The 23,947-nt window shown below is 40.5% G+C and overlaps 1 protein-coding gene across 9 annotated transcripts in view; it reads left to right on the plus strand.

Moving 5' to 3' along the window:
- The window catches only part of KLF12 (Kruppel like factor 12), a 517,595-nt gene that overhangs the window by 451,561 nt on the left and 42,087 nt on the right, over positions 1-23,947 (plus strand). The window lies entirely within an intron of this gene.

Raw genomic sequence — 23,947 nt, forward strand, 5'->3', positions numbered from 1 at the left:
TGAGATGGATGTGGTGGAGGAAGAGAAAGAAGAAATAGGAAAGGCCTGATAAAGACATTGCTTTCCATTCCAGTATGTGGCAGTTACTCCCTGCCAAAATGTTTACTCATCAGCTTGCAGATCCTTGCACGCTCATTATTTATAGATAATATTGACTATGTTATTTTAATTACCAGAGCCTTTCACTGCTTCTTGACTTACAGGGCAAAAATTATGATACTCTGTCTGAACTTTAATATGTGAAAATTCCAGTTCCCAGAATGCCTGCCTGGACTTTTTTTTTTCTTCTCCAATTCATAAGTGTTGGCAAATAAGTAACAGCAGGTTGCCTTTAGATTTCATTTGGAAGTGTGTTCTCTCCAAGGTTTGATAACACATTCAGAAAGAGGGCTACAGTTCATAGAATCATGAACAGTTTGCAGGTTGTCTGTCTACTGAATTGCAATGAAAAGAAGGACCTCCTCAGTGTTGCTGCATTTAAAATCCCTCCAAATTCATCTCTCTGCTTTGGTTATAATCCAGCTCTTAAATTCTTTCTTCACTTCTACCACCTCCTCAAATTTAGCTTGGAGACAGTTCTGTATACTTTAAACTTGCGTGCCATCTTTCAGTTTAACCTTCTTCACGACCTTTGGTTTAATTTTCTTAAATTCTCTTATTACCCAGAATTGCAGCAAGAAACCTCATGATAAAAGTGTTTCACATTGCTTTTAACATCAGCTGATTCCTCTGTCTGGTGTTGCTTCCGTCCCTTATGAAGATGATTTGGGGGAAAAATTAAAGATTATTTTCTACAATTATTTTCTAATTATGGGAGAATTAAGGCTATAAGATCATGCTGAGCTAAAAGGTCACCACTTATGAGACATTTTTCTATTAAAAGTCCATCAGTAATTTGTTTTTACCAACCTGCTGCCCAGAACCATATTACTGTCTCCTTGGGCATGTTGGTGGACTCCCTGTTATTACTGGCATCTCCTCAGCCCTGTGGCTAGGTGTGGTACTGTCGTGGAATAAAATGTATTAACTAATTTTAGTTCAGTATTTAAAAGGATTTGTCTGAAAAAATCGAAAAATACATGAAGGCTGAACAACACACTTGTAAATAATACATGAGTCAAAGAAGAAATTGCAAGAGAAATTTAAAAATACTTTTAAGTACAGTTGACCCTTGAAGAAGCAGAGTTAGGATCGCTGACCCCACACAGTTGAAAGTCTGTGTACAGTCAGCCCCTGTATCCACGGTCCTCTGTTCACAGATTCAGCCAACAGCAGGTGGTGTAGTAATGTAGTGCGTTCCTATTGAAAAAAATCCACATATAAATGGATGCACATAGTACAAATCCGTATTTTTTAAGGTCAACTATAAATGAAAACACAGCTTACCAGGATTTGTCAGATGCATCAGTAGTAGTGCTTAGAAGGAAATTTATAGCCTTATATGCGTGTATTAAAAAAGAGGAACGATCTCAAATCAATAATCTCAATTTTCTACCTTAGGAAACCAGAAAGAGAAGAGCAAATGAAGTCCAATGAAAGCAGAAGAAACATAACAAAATGACTTGTTTGTCATTCTGGGATTAGTATTTTTCACGTAATTGTTGTTTCTTAGCTTGGTTTTATACAACATAAAGGCTATTTAACATTCACACAATCAGGACTCATGATTCACTCTGGGAAAGCACCTTGAACTCCAGCTCTTTATAGTTTTAAGTTGTGCAGCGTGCATTTCCCTCCATCACAGCCCTCTCCCTGTTCAACTTGTTCACATGTAGAACTTGAAAATAATGGTTGTGTTATAATGAAACAGGCAGAATAAAGGGCTGTGGGGAGTCATTAATGAATAATGCAGAAAAAAACCTGTCCTAATATTGAAAAATACATATCTATACTAGCACCGGTACAAGTTATGTTATAATTAACATATCAAATTAAAATGAGGAAAGATCTTATTTTATAAGCATCTAGACAAGCCACTGTCCTTCACAGTGAATATATTTAGGCTAAAGAATTAGCTAACCAAAACTGTCTTCTAAATATATATTTGAAAGAATAATGACTTAATATTAGGACCTCATCAGAAACCCTTATGTATTCTTGAATGTGCTGGAAATACCGCTCAGAATTGTAAATCTTAAGGGGATTTCCCTCTGGGAAGGCTTGGGTACCAGCAGTTTTGTTTTGATTTTCATCCATCAGTCTTATTGGCAGTGTTACCTTTCTGGCCATGGAGATTTCTCAATATAGCACATGGACAGTGAATAATTTTAACATTAAATACCTCCTCATCTTACTATAATTTTTCTCAGCTGACTAGGTTTTCATAAAGTTTTCACATTCATTTCCTTCGCATTGGCTATGTATTACGTTTCTTAGCATGGAGCTAGATTACCTAAGGAAGGATCAGTATCCTCATAAGTAATGTATTTCTTTTCATCAGTTTTAAAAGAATTGTAGCTAGTGTGTGACGTAATTACCCCGACAGCACACAGGTTTTGGTCACAGCTGCTCCACATAAGCCCTCAGCTAATAAGTAGCTGGAGAACTGAGGACCCTGCTGGAACCCTCTGTCTGTAACCATTACCTCTGTCTAAATTTTCATTCACTTCAGTCTCCTTTATCACATGAGGTTCTTTTGTTGCAAGTAATGGAAACCAACTGAGTCTGTCTAACTTAAGCAAAAGGTAATTTTGTTGAAGGATGTACAAGGTAGGTTACAAAGTCAAAGGAAAAACAGAGGAGCTGGGCATCAGGAAACCCAGGGAGCAGGACAGCACCCCAGGTCCAGGGGGCAGGATTGAATAAGCAGGTGCAGAGCTAGAGGGAGTCAGCTCCAGCTCCTCGATGACAGTAGAGGAAACCAGAGTGTGATCAGCCAGCCTGGCGCCGGTGCCCAGCCCTTTGCCGAGTTGGGGAGGGTGCCTAGGTTAACAGTCCCATTGAAACCATGCATCATGAGGAGTTTCCCAAAGGAAGAGGAGGTGCTGGTACCAAACAGTGATGGGAAAGACGATGCTTCATAAACCAGCACCGTCCACTTGCTCTGTTACCCAGTGAACTAGAAGCTGCCATTAAAGGTAGTTAATGAACTTAGTCCATGGAGGCAATCTTTTCTTACACTTTGGAAGATGAAGGCACTCCTACGATTAGTAACTAAACTCAGTGGCTTCTCCCGGGTCTTACCCTGGAATGTCCAAAACATAAGAAGAATCTTTCATCAACATAAACTTCCTTCTTATTGAAGCTTAGAGTTTTTGATCCTAATCCATTTAAACCATCCATTTTCCCAGAAATCCTACTTCGAATCACATATTTTAAAATGCAGCCTTTAAAGCCAAACATACTTAGTTATTGTGAAAAGATTAATAAAGTAGAGGAACCTCCTATGAAATAAATAAAGCTTGATTCTACAAGCTTGGGTTCTGGTATAGATTTGTCACTGAAACAAAATCAGTGCTTATACTTCTATTGAATGAATGAATGAATGAATGAATGGTGTCTGACCCAAAATATTTAAATTCGGTCTTAGGAAGAGTGCAAAAGAGGTTAATACTTGTCATAGTGTCACCTTGAAAGAAAGTACTTCATAAGACCTAGGTACTACTGACTGGGTGATTTTTTTTTTTTTTTTGACAATTCTAGCAGTTACTATAGCCTCAAATAAGACTATACTTCAACTCTCTTGGGTCCTTCTCTTTTGTGTGTGTGTATATATATATATATATACACACACACATATATATATGTATTTATATTGAAGTACAGTTGATTTACAATGTTGTATTTCTGGTGTACAGCAAAGGGATTCAGTTATACATATATATTTTTTCATATTATTTTCCACTATGGTTTATTGCAAGATACTGAATATTGTTCCCTGTGCTATACAGTATCTTGGGTCGTTCTTAACTGTAACAATTTAGAATCCTGAGCAGGTGAGTGTATGTGGGTAGGACTGTGGTTTGATACGTGAGGTAAATTCATGTTCCAGGAAGGGGTACAGATTATATTCCAAGCAGAAATGATAGCTTTTTAGGTTACAGAGGAAGCCAGTTTTCTTCAGTTTCTCTGAAGGTCAAATAAACAGAAGGGTAACTCTGTATGTTACCAATTCTGTGTGACCATTGAATCTTCTCTTCCATCCTATAATGTATACTTGGAACACCTTCATACATGGGCATATGGGGTTATACCCTTTAGAAAGCAATGATTTAATTCCCCATAGGATTAAATTAATGTTATTGTAAAATAGAAATCTCTCCGATTCCACCTATTTTTCAATTCCTCTACTCATTGCCTTTTTTCCTTAGAGGACTGCAAGGAAAAAGAAACATTGCTTTCCTTAGAGTTCATAGGTCTGGAGAAAGAAAGAAAATAGCTTTCTATTATTTTTCACTTTAGACCTGAATTATTTTGTACTCTTTGAAGAACCCTCTGTCTTAACCGAGGGAATGGACTGATTTTTTTTACAGTGAAAATGGTTTACAATAATCTTCCCCAAACTTTACAGGCTATAAAGTGTTTATCTGAGAAAGAGAAGGAAGGATGGAATTATACTGGAGGTAGGAAACAAAAGACCAAAGGCAAGGGTGTGGAGAACAGAAGGAAGTTGCTGCCACCTAGAGGTACAAGTTGATAGATGGAAATGGAGAGTGTGCCGTGAACGCTCAGGCGTGATCTTGAGAGGAGGCATTGCTGTAGTATCGTTCGAGATTTGCAGACACTAACTACTGTATATAAAATAGATAAACGGCAAGTTCATACTGTATAGCACAGGGAAGTACATTCAATATCTTGCAGTAACTTACAATAAAAAAGAATATAAAAAGGAATATATGTAAGTATATGTATGACTGAGACATTATACCGTACACCAGAAATTGACACAACTTGTAAACTGACTATACCTGGGGGGAGGTATAGCTCAAGTGATAGAGCGCATGCTTAGCATGCACAAGGGCCTGGGTTCAATCCCTAGTACCGCCTCTAAAAATAAACAAATAAACCAAATACCTCCCCCCCAAAAAAAATTATTAAAAAAATAAAATGATTAGATTTCAACTTTTAAAAATTAATTATTTAAAAAAAAAAAACGGAAATGGCACCAGTTGACTCAGTCTCTGCCTCTAGGTGGGACTAGACTCAGTCTGTCCCCTTCCGCACTGGTGGTGTGCCAGTATTTCCTACGAGATTGTGCTGACCCTAGCGGGGATTTTCTAATTTTGTGGACAGTGGCCTTGTCATTGATCATAAAAACACCTGTGAAGTCGTTGGAAGTCCTCCTGTACAATGCAGTCTCAATTATTTGGAGGAGTCATTATAAGCTTGGCCAAGAGAGAATGTCTTTTCCATAATCCACACCATGTATTTCAATTCTTGCCTCAGGAGCTCCTCGAAGGCTATCTTCTCATTGCATTGTGTGGCTGGCTGATGCTCTCCTGTCTCTTGAGAAAGCACCGGTAGGAGGGAGACCTATGGGATGAGAGCAGAGGGTCCTGGGAATACCATTAAGAGGAAGGGATCCCGAGACTCCCCTGAGTTATGCCTGATAGCTTTAAAACCAGTGCCATACCAGGCTCAAGAATAATGTGTGATTTAGCCCATTTTCATTTTGGTTATTAGGAACTGGCTGTACACAGCACTAGCTTTTTTTTTTAGTCTTATTGGGACATTTTAAAGGGAAAATCCTCCCTCATAAAGAGGTCTAGACAGCCAGAAATGTCCTGCCACATTTGGCTGGCGGTTCTCACTTTTCAGGACTGCCATATTGCACAACCCCAGGGGGCACTCTTCCCACCGTAGTCTTTGTGGAGGGTGCCTCCTGGAGCACTAAAACAAAGCATATTGTCCTGGAAAGGTGAGAAAATCCAGAGGGAATATTTGTGTGAGTTCATGCGTCGGCCCCTCTCTCCTCTCCTGAATGAATGGGAGACTTGATTGAATGTTACTGACGATGGTTTTCAGGGGGTTGGCGGGGGAAGCTTCAAAAAATACCAGAAGGGATCAGCATACCTTTTAGAAAATGAGGGTAGCGATCAGAATGTGCCCGTGTTCCTTGTTTATTTTAAAGCCTACTGCTTTCCTAGGTTGCATTAGCTGAATCTCTTCCCTGCCTACCTGCCTTGTGGGCTTTTACCTGCTTACCATTTTTGTTCTTTTTCTTCACTTGTATTTAATTTTAAGTGGCAATGTAAGTGTTTACATTCCATGTCACTTGCAAACCTGATCACTTTTAAAATTGCCAGAAGTGTTGGTTTTTTTTTTTTTTAAACTCATAGCATCATAGCATCATCATCACTTTCTAGAATTTTTTGTGTTCATTTGTTTGTTCCTTATTCAGTGAAATTATGGCTCCTGCAATGATCTGGCTGCTTTTCTGCACTCTGTGGATACTGTGTTAGGTAAGACAGACGGGCTCCCACTCTCACAGAGCTTACCGTGCAGTCGAGTAAGATAAAAAGCTAGCACATGTCTGGGGGTGACACGTGCTCTGAGGAAAGTATAACCAGGATATGATTGGAGGTGACTGGAACCATCCAAGGGGTTTGGTTGGAGAAAACCTCTGGAAAGCAGGGGACGCGCCAGCTGGGAGATGAGTGAGAAGGAGCCAGCTGTGTGAGCATCTGGAGGAAACTGTCCAGGTGCTTGAAACGACTCACACAAAGGCCCCGGGGTGGGAACACATTTGGAGAATTCAAGGAACATAAAAAAGTGAGTGAGGCGTGGGTGGAACACGGTAAGTTCAGAGAGGGTGGCCGGGACAGAAGGTGGCACAGCCTGTGGTCTAGGTGTAACCGGACCGTGGGAGGAGAATGAAAGGACCAGATGTCTATGTGTATATTTTCAAGGCTCATCCTGGCTACTCTGGAGAAAGGATTATGAGAGCGGAAGCAGAGGGCTAAATGAGGATGCTGGGGCAGTGGATGAGGAGGAAGGGGATGGTGGCTCGGACAAGAGTGGTACCACTGGAGAGAGGAGTGGAGGAAATTGGGATGGATGTTGAAGGCAGTGTCAACAGCATTGGCTTATGGAAGGAAATGGAGAAAAGAGAGGAGTCAAGGATGATACCTAGTTTTTTGTCTGAGCACCTGTGGTTGTGGCTGGGAGCTTAGAGGAGAGGGCAGGTCTGTAGATACAAGTGTGGGCATCACCAGTATATAAATGACACCTGACAAGGGTGTGGATGTGTCTGTGTTTGATGAGGAGGGACAGAAAAGTTTTTGAGATGAAGAAAAGCTGAAGATTACAATTTTTCGAAACATCAGCTGGCGGCTGTGATGCACAGTGTGGAGTCACAGATACCCAGGGGTAAATCAGACAGAAACTGTATCTGTGCACCTAAGGCAGCCCACACCTGTCCTCAGGGCACAAACTGACAATTGTGAGTTTCCGTCACTTTCTTTGCCCCACCTCAGCGTGCTCTCCACAGTCCATCATAAAATGATGCCGCCTGCCCCGGTATCGGTCCAACCTAGGGCTAGTTGGTGAGACACCCAACTAAATAAGTAGATCTTAATACATGAAGGCATCTTTTCGCAAAACACCAAGTGCCCTGACCTCTCCCTTCCATGTAAAGACTTCAGAATTGAAAAGAATCTATTTGTTCAGATCCTCCAAGCCCACTTTTCTTTCTTTCTGTTCCGCACCCACACAGTCACACAAGGCAGAAGCATCGTAGTAACTCCAACTCTGTCAAAACCAACATCCATTTCATCACCCAGCCTAGCGTTCCTCCTCCTAAGTATTTTTTGGCAGTGTTGGCTCTTCTTCATCCCACATGCCTTCATCATCTCTTGCCTGAAATACTAACCTAAGCTCCTAACTGGTCTCTTTTTGGTCTCAGATTCTTTCCACTCTCCCCCACCCCAGATCCAGCCTTCCCCATGCCTGCAGCAATGTTTGTAAAACGTAAATGGGATTGCTCCTCTCTTTACGGCTCTGCCGTCCCATCGTTTAGATGTCCAAAGCCCTTAGTGCAACTTATGAGACCCTTTGCAAGATTCTTTTCCTCCTTTTCCACCTCACTTTCCCTAAATGTTCCCATCCTCCATGGACCCTACATTCCAGCCACACTGAACGTATGTTTTCCAAAACACCTTGATTAGCAAGGAAACTCAGCTTAAGGATTCTCTTCTGTGCAAAGTCTTCCCTACAGTCCCTAATCCCATGAGCCTCTTCTTCTCTGATCCGATGCCACTATATGACCCATGTTATCATCCTCATCACCATGTACTGTCATCACGATTGTTTGCCTGTGTGTGATGGTCTTCCCATCTTTTCATCCCCAGATGGCAAACACTCCATTGTCAGGACCATGATTTCCTGGCCTCCTGCACAGCACCTGGTCCAGCAGGCTCAGGACATACCGATCAATAAAATGATTAATCCCAACATCCATATTTTATTTGTAGGAAAACTGAAGCCCAGGGAGTCTAAAGAATTTTGTCCAAGTTCGCACAGCGAATTTGAGCTAGGATCAGAACCACAATCCCCTGACTTTGGTGGCTTCCTGTCCACGTTTTCATGGTTGTTTCCCATTCCTTATTTTAAGAAAAGTAGAAATACTCAGATTCAGGAGGCAACAAGAATTTTTTCATCTTAGAAACGTCTTCAAACATTGGTTACATCATCTCTACCCTTTCTGTGATTATAATTACTATATTCGACAAAACGTTTGAAGGATAATAGCAGAATATTGACCTGGATTTCAGAGATTGGGGCCTCTTCTGTCACTCTCTTATCTGATCTGGGGCAAGAACGAGTCCCTCATGCCTGCGCTTGCCTATTTTTTCACAGGGATGATGTGAAAATACATGGAGGAGATTTTGTAGGAAAGCACCTTATTACTGTGGAAGGCAGAATGCTACAGAATGCCTCAGTGGTATTTTTTGTCACTGTTCACTTTTTTCTTAAATGTAACCTCCTTTTTTGGTGCTTTCAAAATACATCTATTTGATAGCTTTCCATTTCTCTTTTTTTGTTTCCACAAACTATGTAGTATTATAAAGGATTAGGATTTCAATTCTTACCTCCACCTGACTTTAACATTTACACCCTGCCCTCTGATCTACTTGATTCTGAATTTAATTATCAGGCTTACATTAACACCCTGTCTCTTAGCTTTCTTCCCACCTAGTAGTTCTTCATGGCTGAGTGAAAAGAGCTTGATTAATAAAAGCTTGCCCTTTTCCATTTCCTTGTAATGAGTCCAATAAAAAAGGGTCACCTCCTGGATGGGCTTTGTCCCTTGGGTGTTCTTAATTCCATAGGTTTTTTTGTTTCTTGTGTATATTGATGGATTTGAAAACCAACCTCCTGATTTTTATTGCCACGCCTTCAAAGATACGGACACCCACAAACATCACAACTCTGGAAATAGTATTTGAAACGAACTTTAAATGCTGGCCCTGTGGTTTGACAGAATTTAAGACATAGGACATTGTCCGCTGAACAAAAAATAAATATCTTTCTTTTCAATCAATCAGTTCACTCAGCAGGTCCTGAATTTTAAGTGGCACTGTGCAAAGTATCAAATCCATGTTGATATAAAGAGTTAAGTCGTTTATCTTCCCAAGAGCTGAGGGGCTGGACCTCCCCAGGGGTGTAGCAGCTTTGGGCCCTGGTCCCAGCGCACACGCCAGAAAGGGCTTCCTAAAGCTCACAGGGGAGCATCATTTACTCTCCAAGAAATGTCCATCAGAGCAACGCTAGTGGCATAATTGGCCACAGAGGGAGATGCAGCCTCTGAAGTACTGAATGTAGATTGCTCTTCTCCAGGAATTTTTAAGGCCTTGAAGACTGACCTGGGGTGAATAAATATAAAAATGCAAATCCAAACAGCTCAGTGGAACAGGCACGGGCTCTAGGGTCAGGGGATGCTAGTGCAAATCCTGCCTGATGCTTTTATTGGCTGGCTGGCCTTAAGCCAGTCATCAGACTCCTCACCACCACTTTCCTCTGGGGTAACAATGCAACAGAAACATCCCCCTCCTGAAGCTCAGCAGGTTAAAATTTAAATGTGTTGGTTCAGGTGAAAGCTATCGACAGAGCAAGACCGTGTGTTAGTTATCACTGTTATCCGAATGCCAGCCCCCGGTGATCTGCCCCTCCAAGACAGTCATCTAAACGTCATCCGTGTCTGACTCTGCCGCACGCTGCCTCATGACAAAGGGAACCTGGTGTGGAATTAGAAATAGGCCCTGAAATCTATAATTTGCTGCCAGGCCTGCCTGGTTATATTGCTGGTGAATAATTCATCCTCGGGTGGTAGAGGTAGGTCTCCAAAGTGAGTCTCCACAAACTCCTCATTTTTAACGCTCCTCTATGAAGGGAAGCAGTGAGGTCTGCTTTCCTCAGGAAATGGTTAGTGTACATTGTCAGAATCACCTTTCCATGATGTTTTGTTCTTAAGCCTTTTTTTTTTAATAGTTTTATGCAGTTTCATGCTTATCATTCCATTTATTCTTCATAACGATCCTGTGAGGTGTCTTAGAAGATGTGATTATCTGAATCTTTAAAATGAAGGGAGGCAGAACAGAGTGAGGATCAAAGAATCCGTCTCCTTACTTTCCTGTTTCAGTTACCACGCATTAACTCTGTAACCTTAGGCAAATGATTTAGTATCTCTGTGCCTCGGTTTCCTAATCTATATGGTGGGGCTTGTTGCTAACACCTGTGCTGTGGTTATTGTGAGGATTAAATGCACTAATACATAGAAAACTCTAAGGACAATGTTTAGTAAACTCAATAAATGTTGACTATTCCTGTTTTAAGGGGATGCAATGCCAATTTATGTAGGGGCATTGCTAATATATAGCTAACATTCCTTATCTCATTAATGTCTGGAAGTATTTGAGCCTTTCACAGATAACAAAATGGAGACCTAGGTTAACTGAATTCCCCAGTATGATATTTTAAGTTGACCTTGATATTTCTACTACATCCCTCCTGTTCACTCCTCTCCCTTTACCTACCTTTTCAATGTTCCTATTCTCCAAAGTTCCATCTCTCTATCCACAATCTTTCTTAATGATAACAGCCTTCTCCACAATTTTAAGTCCCCACCCTTTTGCAGAAGGGATTGACCACTTCCTCCCCTGGGTCCCCACCAAGTCTTTCTGTCATAGCCCTTGAGTGTGTGTGTGTGTGTGTGTGTGTGTGTGTGTGTGTGTTTGTGTGTGTGTATGCGCGCGTGCGCGCACGCGTCTCTCTTTTAGACTCTTAAGTCTCCAGTACCTTGCAGAAGGCCTGGCCCATACATAGAAGGCAACATAGAAATATTTGAAGAAGGAAGAAAAAAAGAGACGGGGCATGGCTGTAATATGAAGTGTTCTAACCCTTCTAAAATATTTTCTGGAATATTTTAAGAGTTTTTCCAAGATTTGCTTAATGAAAATAATCTGCTCATTGGAAGTCTGACATCTTGAGCACCTGCTAGGTGCCACGCACTGTGGGAATCCTGAGTCTCTAAAGGTACCCTCAAGGAACTTCTGTCTGGGGGAGAGTTCAAACTCTCAAGGATGAGTCAGGAAAGTTATGTTGCTACAGTGTGTTGATGGTCTTTTATAAAAATCACGTCATCTCTTTGTCACAGGTAGAGCTTTCTATGCCTCACCAGTTCAACATATTTAGATGTTGCATCATTGTGTTGGCCCTGGACGTTAGCCATTAGTTGTTCAAGATAATGGAATTCATGAGTAGAAGTTATTTATGTTTTTTCATTTCATTTAAAACTTTTTTTAAGAAGTGTCTGTCTCCATTGCCTCTGCCCCTTCTAATGCTTCTCCTAGTGTGATTTAGCTTGTTTGTAAGCAGAAAAATCACTGAGCCAATACAGTTCCATCATTGTTTGCCCACATACACGTATACACACTCCTAGTTGTGGTAATGGAGTATTTTTGTTTGTGGTTCTTATCTGTGGTTCTTAACCTACCTGATGCTACTCCACTGTGTTGACATTGGACTGTTATTAGAATGCTGAGTTCTCTCTGGGTTTAGATTTTGAAGTTGTCAGATATTCAGTAATAGAATTTTGCCTGGTGTAGACAGCATGTATTACCTACTTAGTAGGACATTACCATCCTTGAGATGTAAGAATGATGCATCCTTTGTCTCGTGACCACTAATGTTTTTCTTCTGTTACTGATTCAGTTGCATAGTGGCATGGCCTTGACTTGCGTGCTTTCATTTCTTGAAAACAGCAGTAAGTAAAGTCAGAATCATTGCTGTTAATGCTCGGCGTTGTCTGCAACAGCGTTTGCTTTTGCAAGTTGGTGCTTATCTGCAGACTCAGAGGCCTCTGGTTCTGGAAACTGCAGATGTGCAGCACAATGACCAGTGTTGACAAGGGAGCACTTCCTTTTTCTTTTTGCACTCGGTACTTCAAATTAGAATGTGAAATACAGTCATTCTTAATTGTGATACTTTCACAAAATATGTCACAATCTGGGCATAACGTGGCCTTTGTTAGATGCGCGTTGGGATTAGTAATAATTACAGTTAACGTGTATCAATATGCATGATTAGAAGTAGATCGGGTAGCACATGTCTTCAGCCCTCGTTCCAGTTGACCGCAGTGTCACATGACTGAGTCACGGAAGAGGAAAACCAAAACCTGCTCCCTGGCTCTTGACTGAGCCCCACTCGCAGTGCACACCTTCACACCTTCGTGATTTTAGTCACAACCAGGGAAGAGCAGGGCCACCTCTTTCCTACGTGGAGCAAATCCTTTAAATGAATACCTGCAGTATGCATTCTCTTATGTCCCCAAGGGTTTGAGAGCACATGTCCGAAAATAACTCCATCCTACAGAAGGTTTAGGGGAATGCGGCAGATTTTAAAAACGAACACACGTGCATGAACCACAACTTCTCATAACTACTAAATGAGTGAGATGGTTATTCTAGTTGATAAATAATAGCTATACTTTCAAGCACTCATCAAACTGGCTGATTAAATTAGCAGGCTCCGGTCCAGAGGATGTAGCTGGCTAAGCTCAAAGGCTCGGTGCCTTGAGATGCGACTGTCATCTCAGGATTTAACACCAGGATGCAAAAATATCAGCTTTCTTTATTTCTGAGACACTAGCCTTCACTGAAGGTAAACCCAACTGTCTACACTCAGGAGATAATGAACTCTAATAAAATAGAGGGACACACACACACACACATTCACCTGTGTGCGTGTGTGTGTGTGTGTGTGTGTGTGCGTGTGCGTGTGCGTGTGTCTCCCTGTATCTATATCCATCTCTCCCTGTATCTGTATCCATCTCTCCCTGTAGTTTTCTTTCTTAATATCCTGATGCAGATGTTGCACGTGCCAAGCATCCTGTTGTCATGCTGGCCTTAGGCAGCACGTGCTGCTCTACTTTTGTTCCTTGCATTGCTCTTCGGTGCCTCCTACCTGCTCCTGCAGCCCTGGCGCACAGCAGCATGTCTTCCTGTGCTCCCTGCTCTGGGGTGGCTCCAGTTGCTGCCACCACCCCCCCACCACCCCATCCGTACTAGGTCAGCTCCGGTGTAGCTGACCTAGACTGCAGGTTGTCGGCCACAAAGACCCCCATCACCTGGTCTCCACTCCTCCCATGGATTTGCCAAAAAGAGTTTGATAAAGACCTGTCTCAAGAAGATCCCTCCTGGAAGGGGTCTACACTTACCCTTTTAAATCCTGTCTCGTTCATTCTCTCATGGGAAACTGACAACCAACCTAGTAACACGAGGTTATGATTGACCCCATTTTGTCAGTGATGAAATGAAGGGTCCAAAAGAGAGACTCAGTGATTGGTTATCTGGAACAAAGCCACTGCACGACACAGCTGGCACATGGAGAGCTTCTCAGTCTAAATTTAGCACTGGATCTCCTAACCGGTCCTGCCCAGAATCAGCTTGAATTCTTATTTGTGGAAGGAGCATTTCAGAGCAGACATGCCAGCTCTTTTATTTTCAGTACAAAGATGCTATAGATCTTGGCATTTGGTTTTGTTTGAAGTATGGAAAAATATTTGTAGAAATGGGAAGGAAGAGTTTCCAGATAAACACGAGAGGTCACTGACGTTCTGGAAACTGCTTTTCAAAACCTTTCTCAAGGTATAGATTAGTTTTCCCTCTGGAATACTTGAAATACAATCCTGCCTCAGGGAACTAGTGAATTATAAGAACTCTCAATGCACTTTATGGCCGTGTGATTTTGCTCTTTTTGGACACCACAACTTTCTTGGAAACCACAGCCATGGCTTTTCTCATTAACACAGTGAGACTTTAAAACTAAGGTGATTATTCTGAAATTATTCATGGTTCTGAAGCAGGCTGTTACCAAAACGATTTTTAAGATGTATTTCTTGGATCTTCCTTTTCTAAACAAATGCACATAAGCCTATGTATATAACGCTGTGCACAAAGTATCTCTTGGTATTTTTTAAGAAGCCCTTTCAAAAGAAGTTCCCATGTCGGGGGAGGGTATAGCTCAGTGGTAGAATGCATGCTTAGCATGCACGAGGTCCTGGATTCAATCCTCAGTACCTCCATTTAAAAAAAAAACAAAAAACAAAACAAAACAAAAAAAAAACCTAGGTACCTCCCTCCTACAAAAAACTAAACTAAAATAAAATAAAAGAAGTTCCCATGTAACTTTCATGGAATGAGAAAACATTCCTTCTGGTACTCCCCCACCCCTCTTAATGTCTAAATTTATTCAACTGGTTAAATAATCATAGAATAAGTCTTCAGGCAAAGCTAAATTCCCTGGTGATTTCTAGATCCTAAAACAGAGGTCTGTTTTAAGGAACATAACACTGGTCAGACAACAGAATTAAGAGTCTCTACAAAAGAAGTCGATCCTGAGGGAAATGAGATTAAACCCCTTCTGCCCCCATTCTGTAAGGATGAGTAGCAGTAACCGCGCTCAGCACCTGAAATACATATGTCATTCGTAGATGAATGTGCTTCATCCAAGTATGTTCGTATTCTAAGTTCAGATTTTGGAACTGGAGGGCAGCTGCTGCTGAAGGAAGCAGAATCTGCTATCAAATAAGACTGATGTCCTCGGTCCATCTGAAAAGTAACATGCTGCTTCCTGCTTCCTTCCGGCAACCTTTCTTGTAAGTGGAGAAAGTAATGGAAAGATGCAGGATTTTCTTACGTAGGAGACGGAGAGGCCAGGGGAGGGATGGGACTCAAGGCAAACTCTTCTCTTTATGCTCAAGAGAGCAGAACTGAACTCTGGCTTCCCCCGACTTAGTAAGAGGGTAATGGGGAGGAACTGAGGGACATTCCCTCCATTGAGCAGTGGGAGGCTGGGCCATTGCAGTCCCTCCCAGGGATGGTTAATTGTTGTCCCTTCTAACTGAAGTTTTTTTTTTAAAGGAGATACCAGATTGTAATACTTGAGCTCCCACTTGAAAACATTCAAGTGTCATTTCATATCCTCAGCACTGAGAGGGTTGATGTCACTAACATTCTACTGTTTGACCCCTTTAAGGTTATGTCATCTCCTTAAGCTGTATTTTACTCATCTGTAAAATGGGGGTGAAAATGTTACTGCCTTAGAGGATTGGAAGAACTCAGAAAAATGATATGTGTAAGAGATTTATCAAAGCATCTGGCAAACATTAATTTGCTCTATAAACGTTAGCTATTGTAAGCTTTTACGATTTGAATACCCAAAAGTTCAGCAACAGGAAAATTCCTATTTGTGATGCTCTGAGTAGAGACTGAAATCCATATACGCTGTCTTTTGAGCTCAGGTTTGACGGGGGTAAAGCTAGCAAGTAATTTCAGAGATTTGGTTCAGTTCTTAAAATGTTCTGCTTTTCCACGTCAAAAATTGTGCATGTTCCACAGAATACCTTAAATATTCAGAAGTCCTCCCTGAGTCTAATGACCATAGCAAGAATCTGAAATAATAAGTACTGCCATTTGCTTCTGTCATTTTTTTTTTTTTTGCTTCGCTTGTATCTCTAAATACCCAGCGTTTTATTAAATTGACCCTGTTGGCTCTGCTCAGCAGTCACAAAACGAGAGAACCCTCAGCGTGTTGGGCTCAAAACTCACCATGTCAGTAGGCTTTCCAACCTATTTTAAAAGGTCAGCATGCGTGGCTGCAGAGATGGAAAGTCTCTCGTCCTTTGGTGGCCTATGGTAGATGTGCAGCAGGTGACAGCAGGGGATTGTCACAGCCCCACTCACTGCTGATCCCCGACAGCTCAAGAGATGTGCTCACACATAGTAGGCGCTCAGGAAATGTTTGTGAAATACTCAGTCAGCAACAACTCTCACAATGACATGTTGAGATTTTTTTCAAAGCGACTGAACCTTATTTTTTTTTTTAAAGACTTTCAAAGTAAACCTTACATGAAATATTGAGAGAGAGGGGAGTGGCATTTTGTTCATACAAACTTGCTTTCTATAAGTTTAGATTTCTAATTTATTGTTTTAAAGTCCACGACTGAGAGCAATGGAGCTGTTGAAATTTATACTTGGAAGGTCAGAGGTGAGAGTTTTAGTCTTATTGTATTAGCCTTATGTACTTGAAATTAAAATTATTCAAAAGAGTGACCCTGAAGCTCTGAAGATTCCATGGCATGTGGTTTAAGACAATGGTCACGGAGTTAAGAAAAGAATGCGTTGTTGGCCTAAGAATCTTAAGAAGAAACGTGACCTAGGGGATCGCAGTGAAAGTCTTTGCTGTTACTCTTCATAAATCTGAAGGCAAGATTCTGGTCCCACAAGGAAACCAGAATTTAAGGCTTTGAAACCACAGCTCTGTCTGACCAACCTAATGCTTGTGTGGGCCTTAGGAGCATTGTTGATGTAATCCACTCCTGGCATCAAGGACCAACCCTCACAGGCTCCCTCCTACGTGGGAGGCATCCTGGAGCCACTGCCCAGAATGCCTGAGGGTTCTTTTTTTTTTTAATTGACATATAGTCAATTTACAATGTTGTGTTAATTTCTGGTGTACAGCATAGTGATTCAGTTTTATATATATATATATTCCTTTTCATGTTCTTTTTTCATTATAGGCTATTACGAGGTATTGAGTATAGTTCCCTGTGTTGTACAGTAGGACCTTGTTGTCTTATTTTATATATAGTAGTTAGTATTTGCAAATCCTGGACTTCCAATTTATCCTTCTCCCCATGGAACATCAGCTTGTTTTCTGTGTCTCACCCGGAGCTTTTGTCCTCCTCCTGTGTTCCTCTAACTGAGCTTCGGTTTTTCTCTCCGATAAGACGCAGGAAAGTTTCTGTTCCATGGAAACACTGTCGGGAGGAATTGGAACTTTTAAAATGAATAAAACATTTTTGGAGGAAGTTTAAGTTCTTAGAGGAAAGATGCTATAGGAATGGAAGAAGGTATTATCAATTTTTTAAAAAATGGGACATGTAAAAATGCTGTTAGCGCTTTGAGAAGACTGGGTCCCATTTCATGCCTTGTGTTTTTTGCCTTTGCTTCTGGAGTTTTTCAGCCTGTCTGATGGATGTGTAAATCGCATTAGCACTTGGGGGGCTTTTCATACATGAGTTGTGCTGTCTGTCAGAGCAGACTGCTCTGCTGTAGCTCCTCATCTTCCCTAAAGTCTGCCCCACACGGATAGGCTCGCACTTAGACATATGTCAGAGCACAAAACACTTTCCCCTTGGGACTCGTAGAGGGTGTGTGGAGAATGCTTTCCCTGATTCCTGCTTCTTGAGATAAAAGAACATTTGGCAGAGGAAGTCTTGTTGCCTTGAAACAATAAATCAGGAACAGTTAATAAAATAAAGGACGCATGACATGGCTAGTTCTTTTTCTTTTTTTTTTTTTCTTTTCTTCTTTTATTTTGTAAATGGAGGTACTGGGGATCAAACCCAGGACTTTGTACATGCTAAGCATACACTCTACCGCTGAGCTACACCCATCCTCCCCCAACATGGCATGATCTAAATCATCTTCTGTGATGAGACTTAAAGCAGGTTTACCATGCAACTCTCAACTGTGATTCAGTCTCTTCTCCTGTGACTATTTCTGGGCAGGCTTCTTGTTACTTTGAGAGTATGCAAGCTGGTGACCGGTTCTCAACGACAAGGCCCACAGAACTGAATAATTCTGCAAGGGCTGTGTCCTGGCAGCCCACCACATCAGCTCTGGACAAAAAGCTGGGTGTCTATTCCTGTGCCTCTTGTCAGACTTTAATTATCACACCTCAAAAGGTAATCTGTTTCTGCTATAAAAAAAAAAGTATTATTTGGATTTGAAAATTAGACAGCCTGTTTAAAAAATACAATTATCTAAGAATATGCTAACCCCAGTGAAATTGACAAGTGCTTTTATCATTCTCAAAGCTAGTTTAATGGGTTTCCTGATTATTTATCATTATGTAAATGAAAGAATAATTCAGAAATTATTAATAGTCCATGAATGGGGTGCAAAAGAATCTCTGGAGAATATCAGAAACAATAATGAAAAGAGACATAAATGGTATACTCATTCTCCCAAACTTTGCCCCCAAGATCTTTGAACTTTTTTAGAGGTATAAAATTCCTTACTTTCTTATTGGCTTTATGCTTTCATTTCTACATCATGAGCTAGATGACATGCATTTTGTTTTTTTTTAATTGAGATATAATTGACATATATTATGTGTTAGTTTGATACATTTGCATATTACAGTGTGATTACCACTTTAGCGCTAAAACCTCCATCACATCCCATAATTATCTTTTCTGTTTTGTGGCGAGAAAATTAAGATCTAGTCTCTTAGCAACTTTGAAGTTTATAATACAGTATGCTTGACTGTATCGACATGCATTTTTCTTACTGCGTTTTTTGTTTGAGCACTTTTGCAGTTTTCTTCTAGGCAAACAGCAGCACTAACTGCATTCCCAGCCCAAAATTGGGGAACACAGGGAAATAAGACTGAGGCGAACCCAGTAGCAGGCACCGTAGGAAACGCTTTCCTTGTATTAAATCATTGACTCCTTTCCGCTGCCCTATGAGACAAGTATGGTTATTTGTCCCTTCTTGGGGAAAAGAAGATGGGGCATTGAGGCCTTCAGTTACTTGTCCAGAGCTGTACAGTTAGATGAATGAGGCCAGTGATCTGGCTGCGTACAGCCCCAAGCGCTTAACCACAAAAACCTCCTGCTGCAACAGATGGTCAGCAGATCAGAGTTAAAAAATTATAACTATTATAAATGAAAGCTGCATGAAAATCATGGCTGTGTTTATCATGGTCCTTGCCTTTCACAACTTTTCAGCCACGTGGCCCTTTTAGGGTAACCATACACCGTTGTCCCATCCCTCGGCACTCAGAGGCGCTGTCTGAATCACTCCGTAGTGGCTCGTGTTCGGTCTTTGTATTATTTTTGTTGTTGCTGTTTCATAAGCGTAATTCACACTGACTTACCCATATTTTAAGTTCTGAAGATCAGAGACAGTGTCTTTTACTACTTGTCTATTTTCCACAAAAAAGACATAAAAAAAAAAAACAATATAGAGTAAGCGTTTAAAAATGTATGCTGAATGAAGTGGGTTTCAGAAAATTAGTCTTGACTCGATAGAGCTCTTTGTTCCATCTTCCAAAATGCAATCGTCAGATATTTCAGTATCATTGGTTTCCAGTCACAAATTAACACCAAGAGGCATTTGGCCGACTTCATCATCTTCTGAGAAACTCACACAGAAATTTCTCCAAAGAAGATGCTTAAGTAGTTCTCACGGATCGTGTACGTTAGTGTACATATTCTTTCACTAATCTTGCTGCAAAAAAAAAAAAAAGGTTTCAAATAAAGCTAAATGAGAGTTTCAGATATTTCCACCAATGCGCATTACTCATGCACAAAATTAGACAAAGTCAAAACCTTACTATTTTACATCAAAATATATTTTTATTACCTGATAAATGAGGAAAATTAAGCTGGTAATTAGTATGAACTTTGTATCTGATTCACAAATGTTTTCCGGTAGCTCATACTTAATCCTGTAATCTCATTGCCAGTAATACACCAAATACATATTAGTTTTATAGGCATAGCAACTTTTTGAAGGGTCTCAGAAGTTGTCCTCAGGCATAGTGGACAAAAGAAATAGAAATACAGTGCATTGTTTGGAAAATAGGGGAAGAATTCTTAGAAGTCAGTGATACGTAACCTTTTTGTTAGAGCGTCAATTTAATTTTCAGAGTTAGTATGTAATGAAGAGAACTTAAAAAAATCAAACAAAAAACGTTTCACTTATTACTCTAAAATTTTTCTGAAAAATGAAAGCTGGAAACTCTAAATGACACATGTTGGGGTGTATTTATTAGATTAGTATGTAATTTTCCATTGGGAAGTCCTTCTGTTTTGGTTACTCTTCTTTCGTAATAAACATCAACACTTCCTTTTTCTGCTTTACCTTCTCTTTGAATGAACCCAGCAATGATATTAAACATGTCTGAACAGTGGATCATAACATGCCCCGTTAATCCTTCATGGCAGCAACCCAGCTGATAACCAGCCCCTGTATCGTTTTTTGAAAGTCATAATACACATCACACGGAGATTTGCACCTTACCTATAACATAAGCACCCCTGATGCTTCAGGATATACAGAGTTCCTGCTTGACAATGTGATCTTTAACATATAGGCACTTGCATCACCTGGTACTCTGTAAACATGTGGAAACTCTGAAATAATGGGAGAAATCTTAAAATGGTGAATTTTCTAGTGTATGAATCATTATACTGACTCTTGGAGTCAGACAGATAGTCTTACAGTACTGTAGTTTATATTGGCAGCTGGAAGAATCAAATATTTATTATATTGATAATTAACATTTATTATATTGATAATTAACTCCCTGAGTTAGAAGGAATAGTTTGTAATTCACAGAAACTCTGGGATTTCTGGAGACAGTATCCTTAGTTAATGTCATTAGACTATGAAACAGTTCTCAAACTACATATCCATTTTCCTGATAAATGAATTACATCATGTAGGTTTTGATGGCTGAATAGGAGGTCCCTGAATGGAGGAGGCAGGGGGCATGTCAGGGGCACCTAAGAAAATACAGTTAGAAGGGCTCTTGTAGACTTGTCTTGATGTGTGATGTTCAGGATAGCTTTGGAAAGAGAGGAGGTTATAGGATTTTGAGGCCACACATCAGTAGCACCGCTGGTGGTTATTATGATGGGGGTAAAACTTCAGCAGGGGGACCCGAAAAACTCAGTGCATGCAGAACAAAGACAAGTAATTTGTTGCAGCATTCAAGATCTTTACCACGCCAGCCTATGCATCCTTATCTTCTACTGTGCATCCCTACCCTGCCTTTAGTCTCAGTTTTCCCATCTGTTAAATGGGGATAGTAGTGTTAATCTCATGGAGTTGTTCTAAAAACTAAACAGATAGTCTGTCCATAGCACAGTGCTTGGCATCACTTAAGCGCCCAATAAATATAAGCTAACATTCTTCCTCCTTTTCTACTCCTCCAAAGGCAGCCTCTGAATTTCTAGTGGACTGCTTTACCCAGTTTTGACCAGTTACCCCTCATCCCTTTTTACCCCTGGGCAGCGCTCAGGTGACTCATCCAGTCCGGAGTGTGACCCTCTCCACCTCACCCTACACCTTCCTTATCTAATTCCCACTCGAAGTCAGGGTCCTGCTCAAATCCCACTTTCCCTAAGATGGTGTCCTAACCACCACCACCCCCAGGGGTGGCTCCCTCCTCTGAATTCCTCTAAGGACCAGGAACAGTCATTGGAACACCGATTTGTTGTCCCTTCTATTGTCTGAGGTCTTTTACGTTTTGTGTATAGGTATGCACCTTGTCATTCTACTCCCAAGCAGCATGTGCCTTAAAGCAGAGGTTGTGGGGGACTCTGTGACCCCCCAGATCGCTGAGGACAACGTCTTGCAGAGCGGCGTGGTGGAATAAGCAGGAAGCTTTGCAGCCGGATGGTGCCTGGTTGAGATTCCTTGCCTGCCACTTCCTTGCTTTGTGATCTTGGGCCGTTTACCTTTCCTGGGCCTTAATTTTCTTCTCTGTAAAGTGCAGCTACCCTGTAGACTTTTGAAAGTCAGTAGTGATATGTATCAGGCACCTAGCACAGCTCCGGGCACAAGTAGTAAATGCTTAACCATATTATTGCTATTATTCAAAATATGTATCAATAGATAGCTTCTTTTCTTAACTGATCAATAAAGTGAAATCTCACCCCGTTCCCCACCAAAAGAGGAAAAGACATACATGTTTTAAATTTCCAAATATATTCAGCCATTCCCAATGAAAAGAGCAAAACAAGTAGATTAAGATTTTTTTTATCTTAAATATACCAAACTATTAAACCTCTGTGAATGTATCGCCATGCATTCATTCAGTAATGCGTGCCTGCAATTTGTATGGCACTGTTCTAGGTACTTCAGATTAAAAAAGTGAATAAGAAAAATCTAAAAAATACAACAAACTGGTGAATGTAACAAAAAAGAAATAGATATGGAGAAAAAAACTAGTGGTTACCAATGGGGAGAGGGGCCAGATAGGGGTCAGCAGAGTAAGAGATACAGGCTATTAGGTATAAACTAAGCTACAGGGATGTGTATGTGTGTGTGTGTGTGTGTGTGTTACATATAGTCGGAATATTGCTACTATTTTATAATTATAAATGGATTTATGAATTTATTTTATACTTAGTAAATCACTGTATTTACACCTGTAACTTATTGTACAGCAGCTATACTTCAATTTAGAAAAATCTTTTATAAAAATACGGAAAGAAGCCCCCACCCACATCTCTGCTGAGAGAGCTGGATAACGTGCAAATAAACATACTATATAATGTTAGGCATGATAAACATGAAGACAAATAAAGCAATAGAGAGTGAGAGGGTGAGGGTGTAGTCGGTTGGGAGAGGCTATGTGTGCCCTCTCTGAAGAAGTGACATTTGATTAGAGACATGATTTAAGTGAGGCCAGAAGCCGTATGGTGAGTAGTTCTAGACAATGGAATTTCAAGAGCGAAGGCTCTGAGTTGAAGTGAGTTTGATGTGTTCCAGGCCCAGGTGGAAGGCCCCTGTGGCTCTGAGGCAGGTGAGCTAGGGAAGGAGTGATGAGGTCTGAGTTCCCACAGGGCCTTGTAGTTGAAGGTAAAGACCTTGGGCTTTGTTCTGAGAGGAATGGGAAACCACTGACATTTTGATAGGATGTTATTTCTTCTATTAAGAAGACTACGGTGACCACGTCACAGCCATGAGGATGGTTGTTATTTTTTTTAAGTATCAAGTGTTAGTAAGGATGTTGAGAAATTGAAACTATTGTGTATTGCTCATAGAATATAAAATGATGCAGCTGCTGTGGAAAACACTGGCAGTTCCTCAGAAGTCAGACATAGAATTAATTCCCCTAGGGTCCAGCAACTCCATTTCTGGGTATATACCCAACATGTTGAAGACAGAGATATCTGTACACCAGTGTTCACAACAGTGCATTCATGATAGCCAGGATATGGAAATAACCCAAATGCCCATCAGTGGACAAAAGGATAAACAAACTGTGGTATCTACATACAAGAGGAATTTATTTGGCCTTAAAAACTAATGAAATGCTGATCCATGCTACAAAGTAAATGAATCTTGAAAACACTATGCCAAGTGAAATAAGCCAGACACAAAAGGACAAATATTGTATGATTCCATGTATATGAGATACCTAGTTTAGTCAAATTCATAGAGATAAGAAAGTATAGAATTTACCAGGGGCTGAAGGAAGAGGAGAGTGAGTTATTATTATTTTTTTATTTTATTTTATTTTACTATTTCTGTAAACATTTTTTATTGATTTATAATCATTTTACAATGTTGTGTCAAATTCCAGTGTTCAACACAATTTTTCAGTTGTACATGAACATATATATATTCATTGTCACATTTTTTTCTCTGTGAGCTACCATAAGATTTTGTGTATATCTCCCTGTGCTATACAGTATAATCTTGTT

The sequence above is a fragment of the Camelus ferus genome, chromosome 14 (genome assembly GCF_009834535.1).
Source record: "Camelus ferus isolate YT-003-E chromosome 14, BCGSAC_Cfer_1.0, whole genome shotgun sequence".
Classification (NCBI taxonomy): Eukaryota; Metazoa; Chordata; class Mammalia; order Artiodactyla; family Camelidae; genus Camelus; species Camelus ferus.